This window comes from Mauremys reevesii, linkage group 8 (genome assembly GCF_016161935.1).
Source record: "Mauremys reevesii isolate NIE-2019 linkage group 8, ASM1616193v1, whole genome shotgun sequence".
In the NCBI taxonomy this organism is placed as follows: Eukaryota; Metazoa; Chordata; order Testudines; family Geoemydidae; genus Mauremys; species Mauremys reevesii.
The window spans coordinates 66,022,574-66,041,232 of NC_052630.1; the positions used below are offsets into that span (position 1 = coordinate 66,022,574).

At 40.0% G+C, this 18,659-nt stretch overlaps 2 long non-coding RNA genes across 3 annotated transcripts in view; one reads left to right on the forward strand and one right to left on the reverse strand.

Moving 5' to 3' along the window:
* The window catches only part of LOC120371047, a 68,612-nt gene that overhangs the window by 34,644 nt on the left and 15,309 nt on the right, over positions 1-18,659 (forward strand). Inside the window, exon 1 of one of the 2 annotated variants that reach the window (XR_005584118.1) lies at positions 10,017-10,094. The exons of the other annotated variant lie outside the window; for it this stretch is intronic. This is a non-coding gene — a long non-coding RNA (uncharacterized LOC120371047). Of the gene's footprint in view, positions 1-10,016; positions 10,095-18,659 lie in introns of those variants that run through there. 2 annotated transcript variants of the gene reach the window in all.
* Positions 1-18,659, reverse strand: part of LOC120371048 — a 77,791-nt gene that overhangs the window by 1,415 nt on the left and 57,717 nt on the right. Inside the window, exon 5 of the long non-coding RNA XR_005584119.1 lies at positions 3,396-3,485. This is a non-coding gene — a long non-coding RNA (uncharacterized LOC120371048). The remainder of the gene's footprint in view (positions 1-3,395; positions 3,486-18,659) is intronic.

Sequence of the window (18,659 nt, forward strand, 5' to 3'; positions counted from 1 at the left end):
GTTTCTTCAAATGCTTCTATATAACCCCTATAGTTAGTCTAATTCACAAAGCCCTTCTACATACCTATCCACCACACACATCTGCCTAATTTAAGAAGTCAACTGAAATCCCATTATGCTAGTTTAGAGGTAATCAAATTACAGTCTGATGCAGTGTTAGATATTCTTTAAATGTAAATTGCAGTTGGCTCCACCTGTTATGAAAATCTAGCATGAGAGTAAGAAGTGAACTTATCTGGGTCATTCTAACCAAGAGATTCCTTCTTGGAGTGCAGTGAGGTGTGTGTGTGTGTGTGTGGGAGGTTTTTTGTTTTTGTTTGTTTTAAGTGTCTTGTCCATATCAAGGATTTGATTATCACATTTCATGAAGGGCTCCTTCTGATAAGGCTCCAGTAATAATGGAAGTTGTTTGCCTTTCCTCTAAACCTTGCCAGTTCATTTAGACTTTCTCTTCTATCAAAACTGGCTTCTAGAAAAAAGGAAGTGTACATAGTATTGCAATTCATGTGTAACACAACAAAGATTTGTCTTCCTTGGCTATTAATTGGAAGGGTTGGGAAGTGGAAAGACACGAGTATGAATCAGAGGACAAAGTGAGACTTATCTACCTTGCTTACTATCTGCACTGGCAAGCAGCATTGGCCTGCAGAAGAGAATTACCTTGAAAGGTTCAGGCTCAACTAGAGAATATCTCTAGCCCACTGTGCAGTAGAACTAGTTATTGAGAAACTGATGATTTGTTGGTTTTCATTAAATGCTGCATCTGAAATCTTGTTTCCAAGTGGAGTTGGTGTGGTATATTCGGCATTTCAGTGCATAACCTATTTTCAGTCACTTCAAGCATCAGCTTACTAGTATTTGCATAAATGGGAACCCAAAGCTAAAAGACACCACATATCATGACTGTGTGCTATTTCCTTTAGTATGGTAAATAAGGCTCCCTGGCAAGGACTTTTAAGTCATAGCTATTTCTTTTAACTGATCTGCCCTGCGTATACTGGAATTGATTGCCCCACTTTTTTAACATGTAATAGTAAACTAAGATAAATGATTTGCTGTCCTTTATCCAACAGAAAATCATACTGGTGTGCATAGACATGATTGCAGTGGCATAAATTGGGGTCCTCTTTCTTTTGTGGGCTATAGTGTGCTTTGTAGACAGGATGCTTCCCTCCCACCCTGCCCTTTTTTTGGCCTGGGAAATGTATTCCTTGCGATTGTGAAAGCTTCAGAATTCAAAGTAAATGCAGAGTAAACTTGTTTTGCCAATACAGCCAAAAACTTGTGATGTATCCACATATAGCAGACCACAGTCTTGTGGCTTGATTATCTGCTCACTCACACTGGTTTTATTCCAGTGCAACTCCATTGGCTTCAATGAAGTTACTCCTGATTTACATCATGAATGAGTGGAGAATCAGGCTCCTGGATTCGATAGGCCTTTGTTCCTATCTGCATGTGTTCAGTGTTGTCCCAGCTAAATGAGTAGAGTTTAGGGTCACTCACATTTTAGCATAGAAGATGGAGGATGTTTGCTTTTTATTCTTAATTTTTCTCTTTCTCTCACTTTTTTTTTTAAACAAACTATCTTGCCTGGCTGATAACCAGCATCTCTATTTCCAAGGTTAGGTTCTGTGACTGGGTTAAATTCTATCTCAAAAACTACAGCTGGCTTTTCATTCTAGTCTTCTAGACTGGAGATAGATGTAAAACCACAGTCTTGCTTTATTTAACTCTATGCTGATGGAAGCAGAGGCTCATGGGAAATCCAGGCACTCATGAGCTGCAGTCCTGATGCCCAAACCTTGAAGTTTATGCAGGGTAATAATGCTTTCCTCTTGTCATCTGGTTTTCATTTAAAAAAAAAATTTCCCAACTGGGCAAATATAGCTTAGCTGGCTGTGCTACAAATGCCAGATTTATTTTAAGTTTTATTTTAAATCTCCAGGCTTATGAGAACATTCAGATTAGTTGTATGCTTTTTTTATTTAAGGTTAGTAGGTCATAAATAAACCAAAGCACTTTCCTTGCTATGAGCAATAGGGTCATAGTGTACATGAAATATCACTTTTAAAAAAGTAGGAACCTAACGTGAATTGACAGAGGTACATGAGGAAGTAGTTCATTGTGTCGCTGTAAAGGCCATAGGGATCTGGGCTGTTGAGGTTGTCTGTTTCAGGAATAGATTAGATATCTTGTCTGATGACCTGCACTTAATTTAAGTGACTGCCTTTGCCAGTCCTTCCAGAGGGCAACTGTGTGAAATAGAGCATCTCATCTTCAGTCTCCAGTCCTTTTTTCCTCCTCTTGATGCCTGACCTAAATTTGAAGATATGGGGGTGTGTGTGTGTGTGCACTGCACAAACAATTACTTTGCTGCTGGGAAAGCTGCATCTCTACCCTTAATTAACGAGAGTCCACATCTTGACTTTTCTTTCTGTTCTCAAAGAAGAATGTTTAACTGCATAATATTGGCTAATAGATTTCACTGTTCACTACCACTCATGTTTACCAGTTTCCCTATATGGGACAGTTATTTAGACTCCTTTCCCTATTTGGAAATAGTGATTGCAGCTCTAATTTGAAACTTTCTCCTGCTCTTTCTTTGTCCCTCCCCTTCCTTTTCCCTCCTCCATCCACCCATCTATTGGGGAATACATGATAGATGCCAAGTAAGTCTGGATCCATGCTGGCTGCATTGAACATCCTTTTGAATCTATTTTGCTGCCCTTACAAGCAGTGAGATTGTTAAGAAAAGCACTGGGTTATACAAATAGTCTGGAATTGGGGATTTCTTGCAAGTACATACAGGTTGTAAGAATTGCACTCCTAGCACCTCTCTTTAGGGATACATTTTTAAAAAAAATTCTATGTAGCTTCTGCACTGATTGAAAGATTATGTTAATGTAGCTTGGTGGTAAATGCTTTGAGTGGTTTACAGCATCTTTAACTTGCACTGACAACATTTAACAGTTAATAGCATCCCCTTGATGTTATTAAATTGTTACTAGAGGGGAAAATTATGTCTTGCATATAAATATTCATTTGTCTAGAAGCAAGGGGCAAAACCACATTGTTCTCCATGTGTCAAACTATCACTTGTGCACAGTTATAGGCTACTTCCATAATCTCCCCCAGTCAGCAAGCCTTCAGTTACACACTTGGGGACAGGAGGAAAGGTAGTGCATTTTCAAACTTTTTCAGTTTTGACACTGAAGTGTGAATTCCAGTGGCAGTATCTAAAAATGGTATTAGGATAGATCCTCAGCTAGTATAAATTGGCATAGCTCTATTGGTATCAATCGAGCTAGGCCAGTTCACACCTGAGCATGATTTGCAAGCAGAGTGAGGCATAATTATTGGCTCCTTTTTATTCCCATTTAAAACCAGTTTACCTGTTCTTCTGCTCCATTCTTCATGGTGTTCCTCCATTTAAAAGAAAACCCTCTCAAATGCCACATCTTCATATTGTATTGACACTGGACCTGAAATAAAGTAACACACACAAAGAATCCCATTAAATAGTGATACTATGCGATTTTCTCTTAAATGAATTAAATCCACTTGACCATCGTCAACAGAAGCTTTATTTTATTTCTTGGTTGGCTGTACAACGCAAGTCAATTATTGAAATGAAACTTAGTGTTATGTTAAAAGTAAAAATTTATGGACACTGCAAGAAAGGAAGTACTTCTGTAGCAGAAAGGGGGTAGGAAGGAAGCATTCACTTCTGCAGCACATGGGTAAAAGATGACACAACCTAATACTACTTCACCGTTTATCTGATCTCACAATATTTTTACAAACCTAATTGAAGTGGATAGAAGTTTGAGGTGTGTTAGGAGTGCAGAATCAATTCCTAAATATGGACTCAATGCAGGAGTTACTGGGTGGTGTTTGATGGCTGGTGTACGCAGGAGATCAGATTAGACAGTCATAATGGTCCCATCTGGCCTTAAAGTTTATGAAAACATTTTAATATCCTTATGTAGTACTGGAGCAAAAAGATGTTCTAGGGAATACTTTCACCCACCAGTGAAATGCAGCCACCTCTGGGGAAAAGAATAGCAGCTGTGTAAAATGTCAGAGCAATGCCACTTACCCATCTAACACAGACGGGAAAAATGTTATATTCAATAGGAATCATGATAGATTGCTTTGTGTAAATTCTGCCACTTATGGAGCCATTTTTCGTTCGTGTGTGTGTGTGTGTGTGTGTGTGTGTGCCCCAGTTTATTCCTGGTGTAATGCCACTGCCCATGAAATTAAAGAATAAATGTTGGCATATTAGAAAACCTGCTTTGAAATAAAATAGCTATAGAAATCTTCTTAAAACTTTGTGACCTACATGGCAAATTGCTGAATAAATACATAGTTTCCTCAGTCCAGAAGATTTCATTAATGGCTACTGAAGATGGTTTTTGAGTAAACTTGCTGTCCAAAAATTAACTGTGCTGTTAAAATTAAACACATCAGCTAATATTACACGTCTGCAACACAATCTTTCTGAGAAATGGGATGCTGTTTAACCACAATAGTTTAGTACCAGTGCAAGTGTGAGCAGTAGTGATGACCTATTTGTTTAATTCAATATTTGATTACTCTTACAGAAATTATTCAGAGAACTAGAGGCTTTTGGTGAATACTTAACCATGAAATTTTTAGCTTTGGAAACTTGCTAAAATTCTGATAGTGACAAAAATGCAAACTAAGTAATATTAGTGTAAGGTTTCCAAAGTGCATTTACTGTATATTGAATATGTCATTATTTATTGGTTCAATTACATTTAATTATCTTAAACAGACATCTGTATTATCAGGTCTGATTATGCCATGCTTACATGAATGTGAAAGGATTACAGGATTGGATTTATAGTCTGTTTTTCATTTGAAACCAAGAATTAATGGACAATTTCAAATACTGCCTGCAGTTTCCCAGCCCTCATGGGCTAGAATTCTCTACTCAGTTTGTTACTGGAACACATTACTATTTATGGAAGATGTACACATTTGTGTTCATAAATCATATACAAACATCTATTCTTTAGATCGGTCAGAGTAGTATGGCAACTGCTTTTTATATCAATATCCATGAAGCAAAGCTCACCTACTGACTTCACACTTAACCTCTATTTATTCTAGCAAATATTTCAGCAATCTAACTTTCTAGGCAAGGCAAAACATTGGGAATTGGAAACAGTCTGGCATGGAGTTCTGCGTGGCCCAGGCCCAAAACATGTCAAGTGGAAGCTAAATCAAAGATGTGGTGAAAATTAGAAGCAACATGATAGACTCAATCTAAAGCACAAGTAGTTTGGCTAGCAATTCTCTGTACTCACTATCACCTTTTGAAGACCACTTCTTACCATCTTTCCTGTTTTGATTGCCTCAGACAGACATACTTTCCTTATTTGACTCCGAGCATAGTCTAGTGGTTTAAAAACCAGAATGATGAGTTTGGAGATCTGTGTTCTCTAGTTCCAACTCTACCACATTATTTGATTTTGCATACAAGTTGCTGAAGCCAATAATTTTAAAGCTGCACTCGTAAAATATCTGGTGCACCTGCCCGCTGTGGTTGCACACAAGCAAATATGTGAGGCAGTATTGCCCAATAAATAGGGTACTGGGCTGGGAGTTAGGAGATCAGAGCTCTTTCTGTTGCTGGTTCTGCTATGACCTTGCTCTCTTCAGGGTTCTGTCTCCTTTTCCCTGTCTGTAAAACAGAGGTGGTAATATTAATCTGCTTTTGTAAATCATTTTCAGATCTGTGGATGAAAGGCACTATATAAGTAATTGTTGCTGAAATCCTAAAGTGCATGAGTGCATTCAGTGTCTTAGGTGTTAAGGGTTGCTTGCATGGTAGTTAGTATAATAGTGCAAAGTATGGATAATTTTATATGAACAATAAGGTATTAACTTTAAAGTCTCTGTAGTAATTGATTTTCAGACTGCAACCCCAATCCTGCATCTATCCAGTACCTAGTGCAGGACTGGGGCTTTATATAAAGCTCAACTAGATGTTTGTTTGCTTGGATCAAGAGGGAGCAGAACAATTGCCTGCATTCTCCAGCATGAACAGATTTTAGGAGAGGATGACTTTCTGGTCTAGGTACTGGATTGGGAGATGTGTATTCAATTCCTGCTTCTAACAGATTTCCTTGTCATCTTGAGCAAGTTACTTAATCTCTGTACCTCGGTTCTCTAGCCATAAAGTGGACATATTATTTGGTTTCTACTGCCCTTGATCTGCCTTGTTTACAAACTCTCTTTACAAAAAAAAAAAACCAGCTCTGCTCTAATGGGTTTGTACAACTCCTAACATAGTAGAACTCTGAAATCGGTTTTGTCATTTAGGAGCTATTTTAATCCATTTTGCATATTACGTGTGTGTTTTGCTGATAGCAGCACTGAGTGACTATAATGGGTATATTTCAGGTTATTCATAGTGTAAGATCAAAATGAATTGCTAATTAAAGAGAAAAGGACATTTTTAGTGTTTCCTCTAGCGATCCTATTTTAAAGCAAAGATGACGTTTCAGATGTGCATGCATGCTCCCATCACCCTTCAGAGTCTGCTGGAGTAACAATAAGATTTGAATTTGTTCCCCTCTTCTTTCTGATTCACTGTAGCATTGAACCTTTGGAACTACAAAATTCTAATAATCCTAACTCTGCCACTCAGTTACTTTGAACCAAGGTGAGTGTTTTAGCTCCACAGTGTCTATTTCCCTGGTCTAAAAGATGGATAATGTTTACCTGCCTCACAAAGGTGTAATTGTGATTACAAGTTCAAAGCACTATACAGACATTAAAATACTATATAAACCCTAAATAGTGTTATTGTGTACAGACATACATATTTTATTTATATGCTGATAACTTGCAAGTTATATCTAGAGTAGGCACAAGGAATTTTATTCTTCTAGGAAACATGACATTGAACATTGTCTAGGGTCTTAAATAAGGCATTCAATACTAAGCATATGTTTAAGATGGAAATGAGTTCAAGGCACAAATGGCACTCCACTCAGAACTGCTACTTTAAAGTCTTCAGGGCAATAAATCACCGATAACCTTATAGTTTTGGCAGTGAATATACTATAGTGCTTTAACACCCCTTATTTTATTTATTTTTTTAAACCCCTGTGTACTGACCAAGTTTTAGGCATAATTATTACATTCTTTCCCACATAATACCCTATGTAGCTTCAACTGGTTGTAGCATTCTACTTCACTTTCTGTCCTAAAATATCACCGTTACTATTAATTAGCTGCTATAACCAATCTTCAACATCAGAGGCTGAGCATTTCAATGGTGGATGAACTGATCCTATGTGTATATGGGGTGAAATTCTAATCTTGAGATGTGGCCATGTAAGGGAGATGGAGTGGCACTGGCTAAGCCTTTACTATTGGACTGCCCACCAGCACCAACAGAACTAGTTAGGTGGAACTGAGGTTGAAAGGGGTTGGTGTGAATGCTCAGTTCACCTTACTGCTGCTCTGAAAATGAGAGTTAGTGACTGTGCCAACCTCTGGATGCACACTAGACATCTGAAGAAGTGGGTATTCACCCACGAAAGCTCATGATGCAGAACGTCTGTTAGTCTACAAGGTGCCACAGGATTCTTTGTTGCTTTTACAGATCCAGACTAACACGGCTACCCCTCTGATACTAGACATCTGAAGACTGTCACACCCACAGCTGACACATCATGCCCCCCCCCTACACACACACTTGGGATTGTGAAGTGCTGTGGGTTGCAGTACAAAGGCTCCTGTCTTGAATGTTAGTAGGACTCCTCTAATGCAATTGTATGGCATACTGGTTTGGGGATACAGAGAAGCTCCGTAGGCTGTCTTCACCTCAATCACCACTCTAATGCTCATCACAAGGGAGGATTTGGCCTAGAGTTAAGATTTATAGCAGTCTTTAAAGCTGGAAAGTTGTTATTCTCAAGTACAAACAGCATTCTGAGCATTAAAAATATTGACATCTTGACTTGCTAGTATGTCCATTGCTCTCAGACGTAATGACTATAGATGGCTTACTGATGGCTAAGAAGATGTGAACTGAACAGTTCAGCTGACCAACAATAACTGTTGAGAAGCTTAATATGTGTAGCCCACTTTCAACTCTTGTACCTTAATTGGCTGCTGATGTTTAGGCAACTGGAGAGTAACCCATTCCCTATACACCAAGTATTAAGATGCTCAGCCTTCCTAAGAACGTGCACTGGGTTCTCCTAAGAGCTTTCTCAACAACCCCATTTCTAGAACAATGTCAAAAATGACCTTGGGAAAGGTGTGGTGGTCCTACAATCCCAGGAAAGGCGAGCTTTCTTCTGTTAGACCCTAATAGAACAAACTCCTGTGTCTCTAGAATTTGGGAGGGTGGTAGAATTTCCATGAATCATTGGCTGTGCACTGAGACCAGTAGTAACTGGAGCAGGCCATTAAGTACCATTTGACAATCACAAATAATCCTTTAGTGTATTTTTAGGCAGGTGTTTATTTCTACAGACCCATAGCCTTAAAAGCCCACCTATCCTGCAGGGAGGGAGGGACTCTGTAGAACTCTGCAGGGCAGGCAATTTCTCTCGGAACAGAAACAATTTTAATGCTACAGGAGTGTATATTTATCAAATCAGTAGCTGTATTTTCCAATGCAACATGAGATTTACCAAGAAATCAAGGTTCTTAATCTGGCTCCTTTTGTATATAGGTGAAACCCAGCCCTGCTCCCATTGTATTTCTGCACAAGGAGTAGTTCGTATTTCCTGATTTGAAGCATGTGGGGAGAGAGTTAGCACCACCAATGCCACCATACACTCCACAAGCACTGCAGTGGAAAGAACTCATGTTGTGCCATTTTCAAAGTTATAGTGCTTGCTGCTCCAGTGCCTCCAGAGGTTTTCTGCTGGCAGATCATTTCCAGCCACTGCTGCTGAAGTCCCTGTCTGCCACCCTCAAATATGGCAATAGTTTCTAGATCTACAGTTTAATCCTAAGCAAGGAGTACATCACACAGTCTAGTATGGAGGCTAGCACAGCACAGAATAGAGCTGATGATCAATGAAAAAGTTGCTACTAATGTGAGATTGCCCACTTGGGAGGAAAATGTTGCGATGTTGCCCTAGACTTGCTCACAGGAGACAAAACAAGATGAGATTTTATTCAGTAGAGGTTCTCTCAGTAGATCTGTTTTTCAAGTATCACTTCTCAGACTTTTACCACCACTTCTGGAATGCAGATACTATATGTGACGACTCCAATCTATTCCATAAGGTGTCTTAACAGAGACTCATGGACCATCACCTTTCCCCACTAGCAGTCATGCGAACCACCTCATGCATTGCGTAACATCTGTGGGTATTTACAGAAATTATTTACACATGGACAAGAATTTGGGGTGGATGGGTTAATGACCTAAAGCTAATCTCCTCCTAAATAAGCTGCCAAATTTTCAAAAGTTCTGAGCATCCAGCTACACCCATTCAAAACAAACATGCTAATTATGGGCTCAGTTCTGCTGAGCGTGACATAAATTGTGTGCTCAACAGCTGAGAGGAACAGACCTAAAATGTACGTGTTTAATATAGCCAGGGCCACTCTACATTGGCACTTGCTCCAGTAGCTTCAACCATCTGAAATGGACCAGCAACCTGTTCGTACAGTGGCTTATTGTTAGTCTCCTTTTACCCCTTTAAACTATGTTTTTATGTGCATGAGCAAATATATATTGTGCAATGTATCTGTGACTAAAGAAAATTAGTTACCTATAGAAGGGTAAAATAGTAGATCAAAGGCTACAAACACCTTCTCAACTTTTATGCAAGATAGTAATTTTTATAATCTAAGGCTTTGTCTTCTCTGCCTACTTGGTGTCCTGCTTCCTGTCACCAATGAGTGTGGCTGCCCTTTGTGGAGCACTTTATGATCCAATAAGCACTGTCGCTGCTTGCTTTCTATGGACAAAACTAAACAGGACCCCTAATTTGTTTGTTTTCCAACAGGAAAATGTGAGTTGGAAGTGATTGTTGAAGTACAACCTGTGCTGAGTGAGATAACAACTGGGGAGTTGGGAAGAGGTATGAGGTGTGCTGGGTTGTTGTTGTTGTTGGGTTTTTTTTTTTTGTCAGGTCTCCTTTTCTTTATCCTTCAGCTCCTCTCTCCTCCCAGCACCTCTAGTTCTTTCCTTTTTGCTTTCTTCTTTCCCACTTGCCTAAAGTCCTGAGACTGAATTTGGGTCCTTAGAGCAGCTCACAATCCTTGTCCTTGTCCTTTTAAATCTTAGCTTAAATGCTGCCCAGCTGCTTCTCCTGCCCAGCAGCAGTGCTGCTTTAGCTTGCAGGCCAGCCACTGCAGCGGTAGCTTAAATCCTGACTAACATCCCATTTAGGGAACTTGACTGGGAGCTGGTTTAAGGACCCAAATTCCATTTCTCAGAGGATTGGCAAAGGAGGTGTGAGAGAGCATGGTGGAGACATAAGCTTGATTTTCATTATTTGTATCCTAATAGTGCAGAGAGGCCCAAACAGAGATCAGGGGCCTATTGTGCCAGGCACTGTACAAACACCTAGTGAGGGACTGCCTCTGCCCCTAAATAGACAAGACAGAGTAGAAAGGTAAAGCAAAGGAACAAAGAATTGAAGTAACACTTTGCAGACAAAATCTGTAATTTAAAATGCAGGCTGTTAGGTCAAATGGATAGAACAGAAGTGGTGAAAGATTGTTAAATCGTGTGTGTGTGAGTAAAACATACGTATAAGCTTTTAACCACTCAATGGAGGGAGAGAATTCTTCTCTTCCTCTTGGTAACTTACGGATCAGATGGTACACAGCTGTGACCTATAGAAGGACCAATCAGCTAATCAAAATATGCCTGGACACCTGGGCCTATATTTTACAAATTCAGCAATGAGTTTGGGTGCCTAACTTGTGACTCTTTGAAGGGGCCTGGTTTTCAGAGAATGGGAGTTCAGTCCTCTCCAAAAATCAGACCCTTTAAAGGTGTCTCCAGTTGGGCACCCAAACTTGCTAGTCACTGTTAGATGAGACTTTGTCTTCAGTATCCACAACCATTGTCTAATATGTTTCTAGATGATTTTTGTCTGGCTTTTGCATAAAACCCTCTTTGGAGTAAGAACTTTCCTTGATTGTCTGCATCTCTTGTATACCTCCTTATCTTCATGGCTAGTAATGAGTGGGGATTCTGTACTCCACGGATTTAGCATTTTGTATAGGTAAACAAGTGAAACTGATACTTTTTGTATCTTATTCAAAGATTTAGGTGAAATTCACCTCTGTGCAGCGGGCCAGTACAAGGTCCATGTACACCACTTAAGTCCTGTGCAAACCCTTCGTTGAAGGCTTAGTGTAGAGGCGTTATCCTGACTCTGCATACTGGGTGACTTTCATTCTTGGTTAATGTGATCCAGGTGCTAAAAAGCCCTGAGTGAAAAGTGTTAAGTTAAAAGCACAAGTCAGCTAGGTACATAGACAGTACATGGTTAAATCTGTAATGGTTCCCACAGCAGATTTGCTTTGTTTAAAGAGTTCCATAACCCTGCTGATTTATGGCATCTTTTCCAGGAGTACACTACTTGCAGAGAACTCAATTTAAACATTTTCTGTCACGCTGGAAGATTATTACACTTGAGTAACTAATTAGCCACAAGCAGCTAACCACTGCTGTTTAGGACAAAATACATGACCAAGAAAGCTTTTATTTCTGTTGTGGAAAATGACCTTAGGGGCTTGGGAGGGGCCAGAAAGGAGACATAACTTTCCTGCTTTCTTTTAATACAACTCAAATACGTTTTTGTTTTTAATTAAAGCTGATAACTAATAGGCAGTGTACCTAAAGCTTAGAGCACTAGACTGTGTCCCTGAAGACTCAAATTCTATTACTGGCTCTGCTTTAGAGCTGCTGGACAGATCATGATCCCTGACTGTACCTCAGTTTCCTCTTTGATAAAGTGGGGTTAACAGTTATCTGTTTAACAAAACACTTGGAGATCTATGGCTGTAAAGTGCTTGTTTAATGGTATTACTGTATGTTGGGAAAGATGTGTTCTGTGGAAACTGTGGCAGGGAATGGGGAAAACATTTCCAAACATAGGCCAGATGATTTTTGAGACTTTTCTTAATAGACCTGTAAATTTATTTCTTAATATACCTGATTTAAGGTGAGATTCTGGCCTCACTGAAATCAGTGGGTGACTTGCCACATACTGCAATGAGACCAGGATTTCACCCTAACATTTTAAGGCAATCTCAGGAAAAATATCAAGTGTAAAACAAACTCTGAAATAAAGACATCATGCAGCAGTGTTGTCACTTCCTACTCCTATCCACTTGGCTTGCAGCAGAGTTATCACTTCTCCATTATCCTATGTTCCCAGTGGCAGTGTCTCCTCCCTTCCCCCCTCACAAATATTTGGGTAGAGAAAAGGAGTATATTTCATTGCTGTGAATTTACAGGAGAGAACAGATGTCCTGGTACCCTATGCTTTTAACTTTTTTGCTTATTTGGCAAGGTTAGGAAATGTAATTAATGCATGTAAAATGTTTGAGAACCTTTGGTACCATGGAAGTGCCAAATATTATTTATTGTTCAGTAAATGTATTGGTGGGAGTCATAACTTCATTGCTGCTTAGCAAAACAAGAGAAGAGGGGCAAGAGGAGTTCAAGCAGATACTGTCTCATTCAACACCTGTCACTTTTCTTCCTCTTTCCTCTCATCTCCTCTTCTACCCTTCCTGCAACTGCTCTCTCAGCCCCCTACTCGTGCTACCTTCAAAATATGTTGAAGCCTCACGGGTCTGTGCTGCCCGCTTGTAGCAGAGCTGTTTAGAACAACTAGGGGTGGGGGATGTGACTGGGGCCTGATCATGCAGCTGATGGACAAGATTGGGGCCATTGAATCTTGACAGCATCAGACTGAGTCCTTCCTGGTTTTATCAGATTATCTGCACAGTGTATGTGGATATGGTCTCAGTTCTGGCTGTATACTACTACCTGTTTCACTGGTAGGTGGAATTACAATAAAGAGTAACATCCTGAGGAAATTTTTGTGAGGGCAGGTTTGATATACATGTCAGCAGATATAATTTCACGAAAAAGAAACATGGTCCCAATATGGCAGATCTGTCTCAGAGAGGACCTTCCTGTAGCAAATTGGCACTGCAGTGTCATCTGTCCATTCAAACCAGCCTTCTCTTAGCATCTGTCTTAGAGAAATGGAGTAAACTACTTCAAACTGGGCGCACTGCCATTATAACAGATGACATAAATGTAGGCATCCAAGAGACTCTGTTAGGCAGCACTGAAATTGGGAATATCTAAAATATGGGAGCTGGTCAGAAAAAGGGGGTTGGGGGGGAGGATTCAGTGAAAGCTCTTGTTACCCTTGGAAATTTTGTACTGTTGAAATTTTAAGATGGGCACCATTTGCAAAATTCAAATGCCGATCCAGATACAATTTTTGAACTCCCTTTGTTTGGAGTGTTCAAATTCGTGCCTATCTCTAGCCATAAGATGTGGAATGTTCAGCTGTCCATAAAATGCTGACTGACAGCCAACTGAGCATGAATTGTCTCTGTTTTGAAGACGTGCTCGATGGCCCTTTGTTGATTTGCATGCTCAGAAGAGGTGGATACGTCACCTGGGAAAAAAAAACCCTTTACTGTCTAGGGAACAGTGAATATGAAACTATCGTTTTTCTTTTAAAGGAACACCTCACTCTCCCACCCACTCCCCGGAATATCTGTGATTTAAGAATAATTGTTTTTCTTCCCCTCCCTACAAACTGCTACTAAAATATGAAATCATGAAATACAAGGGTTGATTTGGGGTTAGGAATGTTGCACAATGCCCCTGAGTGAGACACCTTCAACAATGCAGATCAAACCCAGGGAACCTCCTGATGTAGCAGCATGAGTCTCTCTGGCCTGAGCCAAAAGACCCAGCCCTCTTAGGCAAAGCTGTGGCGGGTGAGGTGTATAAGAACACTCCAACTTCCCTGTTAAGATAATTAACTTTCCTGAATATGATTCAATATTATGTTACTTGTGCCCAGTGGTATCTGAACATTGTGACTCTCTCTTAGAGGATAAAGGGAAGACATGAATGTCCATTGACCAAATGAATGAGGTGAACATTCAAATGGGTATTCTGTGGTTTTGAGAAGCTGTAGTAAGACTTGAGCTGTGCTCTGTACATCCTATTAATGAGGGCAAAAGGTGTAAGGAAAGCACTTCTGATATTTAGCTGACTATTGTAGAGTAACAGACATTTGTAAAACATGAGTGAAAGGGGTGTGAATCAAAGATAAAGTATTGTAGTTTGCTGTAACTGTCACTGGGCGCATACCTCCAGTTTTTTCCAGTAAGAACATCAGATCAAATGTTTGAGCAATGGCTTCCATTTTTGCATCTGCAAATTGTATGTCTGTAATCATTATTTTATAAAAAGCATTGAATTTTTCAAATTGCTATAAAGCACAAATGAGCTCCTATTATGCCAGCCTTTTAAAATATGTCTTTTAGATTCAATCTCCACTTTCAGCAGCAGCAACAATAACAAAACTATTGTGGTGGTCTCTTTTGACAAGTCTAAGAGACCCCAAGCTTAGGTTTGGAATTCTCTGAATCTAAAACTTGTTTTAAGTGAAATGTAGTAAATGAACCTGTTCTTAGTGTCTACTTTTTGTCTCTGGACTGTCGCTGGAATCTTAAGGGTTGTGAACAAATACAAATAATGAAAAGCAGTGATTACCTGTTCAGTTTTGTCAGTTGATTTTAAAAAAAAATCCCCCATAGCAAAGTCAGATAAGAGCTATACTTCTAAACAAATTTTATCTCATAAAATTAACAAAAACAACTCTGTTCAATATATTTAGATTTGTCATATACTTAGTTATAAACTTTTAAAGAAAATGACATGAAATTGCTGTTATGTAATATCTTCCCTGGTAATCTGCATTAATTAGGTGGGAGTTAGTTGCCTTAAAACAGGATCAGGAGGGGATATTGCTTTCTTTTTTCCCTACAGTAAATTACATGTAGTGTCCTATGGATTCTGCCATTGATGAATTTTGTGGCAAATTCCACCCTTATTATAGGGTTGTCTTTTTTTTTTTTTAAAGGCTTTTCTTTTGTTGTTATCTTTGAACCAATGTCTTTCTGAGTTTGCAAACAATCTGAAACAAGGGGTCTGAAAAACATTAAAGTGAACAGCCTTATTCCTCTCAAATGACTGTTTACTCTGGAACCTAAAGACGTACATTTTAAAATGTCAGCATTAACTGTTTTACTGCTGATCTTTCAGCCTAAACATCCAGGTACCAAAAGCCCCACCAAAGTACTCAGCTATTGCAAGGTAAAACTTCCATCCCTCCTTTTCTCCCCAGCTTTACTGATGCAATTATCCTTCTGGAATACTGAAAACTTAAAATATGGAACAGCAGAACATAATGGCAAAATAAGTAATGCAAGGGGCTAATGCGCAGATTTATCATTTCCATATTTAATTACAAGCCTTCATTTTAAAAAATTAAATCAAGTTGACATGCTAGAATGTCACAGAATCCAGGGACCTTGCCATTTGATGCCCAGCATGCTAGGGAGGACAAGGCCTTGACTGGAATGCATTTTCTTTTATTGTCATTCAATTTTATAGATTATTTAAAAGTAATTCAGAAGTGGGGGAAAAACAATTTCAAAATTAGTTTTATGGAAATCTGAGCAGGCTACATTAGCTTGGTTTAAAATTTGTTCCACAGATTTACTTTTGCCAAGACCTTTTGTGTCAACCTTTGTAATCTGCTGAGGGTCTGGCCCAATGATTCCATAGAAGAGGTAGAATTTTGAGTAGGGAATATACTTCAGTATCCTTTCTTACCATTTTTCAGTCTTAGCCTCTGATTGAAAATAAAAGTTTCAATCCCATCAGCAAACTAGTGTCCTAAAATGGAGGAGGAGAAAGATGATGATCAGGGCCTGATTCTCAGGTAGTGTAAATTGACGTCAATGGAGCTATGGTGACTTCACACCAACTGAGAACTGGCCCTGAATTTTTCTAGCTATTTCAGACACATTATATGACATCTCACAATAAGCAGGATAGTATTTCAGTGGACTACCTCTGTGGACAGGAGATCTTATTCAGCCACCTCCCCTTAATCTTCTTATTAAATTAGTTATGATGTAAATAATAATCTGGCAAGCAGGACAACAGCAGTCATCTTAACAGTCTGCTTATGACTTTTTTATTCCTGCTGTTTTTCCATATGGTTTCTTTATCTGTGTGTTGAAGTGACAGCTCTCAGGTGACGTGGACAAGAACCAAGCCAAGTAATTGGCCCTAAGGGGTTTGTATTGTCTCCAGCTGGGCAGTCCTCCAGGGAGAGGTTCAGCAAGGAAACCAGAGTCACAAAGTCTGCCTCTGTAAGAAAGAGTGTTAGCTGCAGTTGATAACTTGACGGGTCCATTGTATGCAGCTGCTTGTTTCTAGGTGTGTGATTATAGTGGCTGAAAATGTAAGCTTCTGTTGAGCATTCAAGTATCTTTTTGCTCAGCATAACCTACTTAAGTATTCTAAGTCCGTCTCACTTCAGTCTAAGGAATAAAGATCAGTAAATAGAACTGGTATATAAGGAATGGTAGACTTTTTATTTCTACTAGCAAATAGTTAAATAAGTTTGTGAGGTAATGCTTTTTACTTTTTATCTAGTAAAACAATGTAAAACCAACTCTCTGACCAATTTTAAGATTCACAGATTAGGTTCAGTGTTAGAGGTGAGTAACCCTCAATCCTAGAGGCAGAGTTTGTACTTGTCCCAGGTGTAAAATGAGTGTCTAATCGGAAAACAAGTTATAAAAATATGTAAAATATACACTGTTGATCTTATTTAACTGGCTTTGAAAACTCTGGTTTGAGATATCACAACAAGAATGAACATTATTGGACACAATGGGAGAAGGGGGGTGACATTGGATATCCTACTTTTTGTGTGGTACACTTTTTTCACTACATATCAGATGAGGGGCAGCTGATAAGCTATTATATGACATGATTTTCACCTGACTAAAACTGTCCAGATGCTACCAAATGTGGCTGCTAGAATTCCTGCATCTGATTGGGTCCCTCTTACCCCCATCACACTCCCAATACTAAGCCATGGACTTTCTCTCCCAGGGGCAGGGGCGGCTCTAGTAATTTCACTGCCCCAAGCAGGGTGGCGTGCCGCGGGGTGCGCTCTGGCAGTCGCCGGTCCTGCGGCTCCGGTGGACCTTCTGCAGACGTGCCTGCAGAGGGTCCACTGGTCCTGCGGCTCTGGTGGAGCAGCCGCAGGCACATCTGGTGGAGCCGCGGGACCAGCGGACCCTCCGCAGGCATGTCTGCGGCAGGTCCACCGGAGCCCCACACCAGTGGACCATCCGCAGGCATGCCTGCGGGAGGTCCATCGGAGCTGCCTGCTGCCCTCCTGGCGGCAGGCCGCCCCAAGTGCGCGCTTGGCGCGCTGGGGTCTAGAGCCAGCCCTGCCCAGGGGGGAACCTTAGAGAAGCACCGAGGGATGACAACAGTGTTCTCAAATGGACAGAATCATAGAATCATAGAATAGAATATCAGGGTTGGAAGGGACCTCAGGAGGTCATCTAGTCCAACCCCCTGCTCAAAGCAGGACCAATCCCCAATTAAATCATCCCAGCCAGGGCTTTGTCAAGCCGTGCCTTAAAAACCTCTAAGGAAGGAGATTCCACCACCTCCCTAAGTAACCCATTCCAGTGAAAAAGTTTTTCCTAATATCCAACCTAAACCTCCCCCACTGCAACTTGAGACCATTACTCCTTGTTCTGTCATCTGCTACCACTGAGAACAGTCTAGATCCATCTTCTTTGGAACCCCCTTTCAGGTAGTTGAAAGCAGCTATCGAATCCCCCCTCATTCTTCTCTTCTGCAGACTAAATAATCCCAGTTTCCCTCAGCCTCTCCTCAGAAGTCATGTGCTACAGCCCCCTAATCATTTTTGTTGCCCTCCCCTTGACTCTTTTCAATTTTTCCACATCCTCCTTGTAGTGTGGGGCCCAAAACTGTCTGGTGACAAACTCCAGGAATATTTTGGACTGTAACAAGGAGCCAAGAAGGCCAAATGTTAACTCTAGGTGCTATCCCACTTGAAAATGTTGCAGACATATATTAGCTCTCTATATCCCAGAAATAAATATTCCATTGTTTTTTGTTTTGCTTTGTGTTTCTTTGTGATGAATACCCACTTGCATCCTGATTCAATTTAGCTTTGGCTGTTGTTCCTTATAGAATTCTAATCCCCATTATTTTGGTTTTGTTATATCTGGTTTAAAGAACCAACCAAACAAAACAAAACAAAAATCCAGCCTGTTCTGGATTGGGCAGACAATTGACAGCATCTGTAAGACACCAAGACACAAAAAGAGAACCGCCTCTATGGATTTGGCTAGATCACTGAAGATGATTACAAATGCATCCTTCTGATTCTCATCTCAGATACAGGTTCCCAGAGTCACAAAACATGAGACATTTGATCCCATTTTCTCTGCATATGACAAGGGCAGTAAAATCTGTTAAAATTTGCAGCTTTCAAAAGCAGGTCTTCAAAAGAGTTTTATGT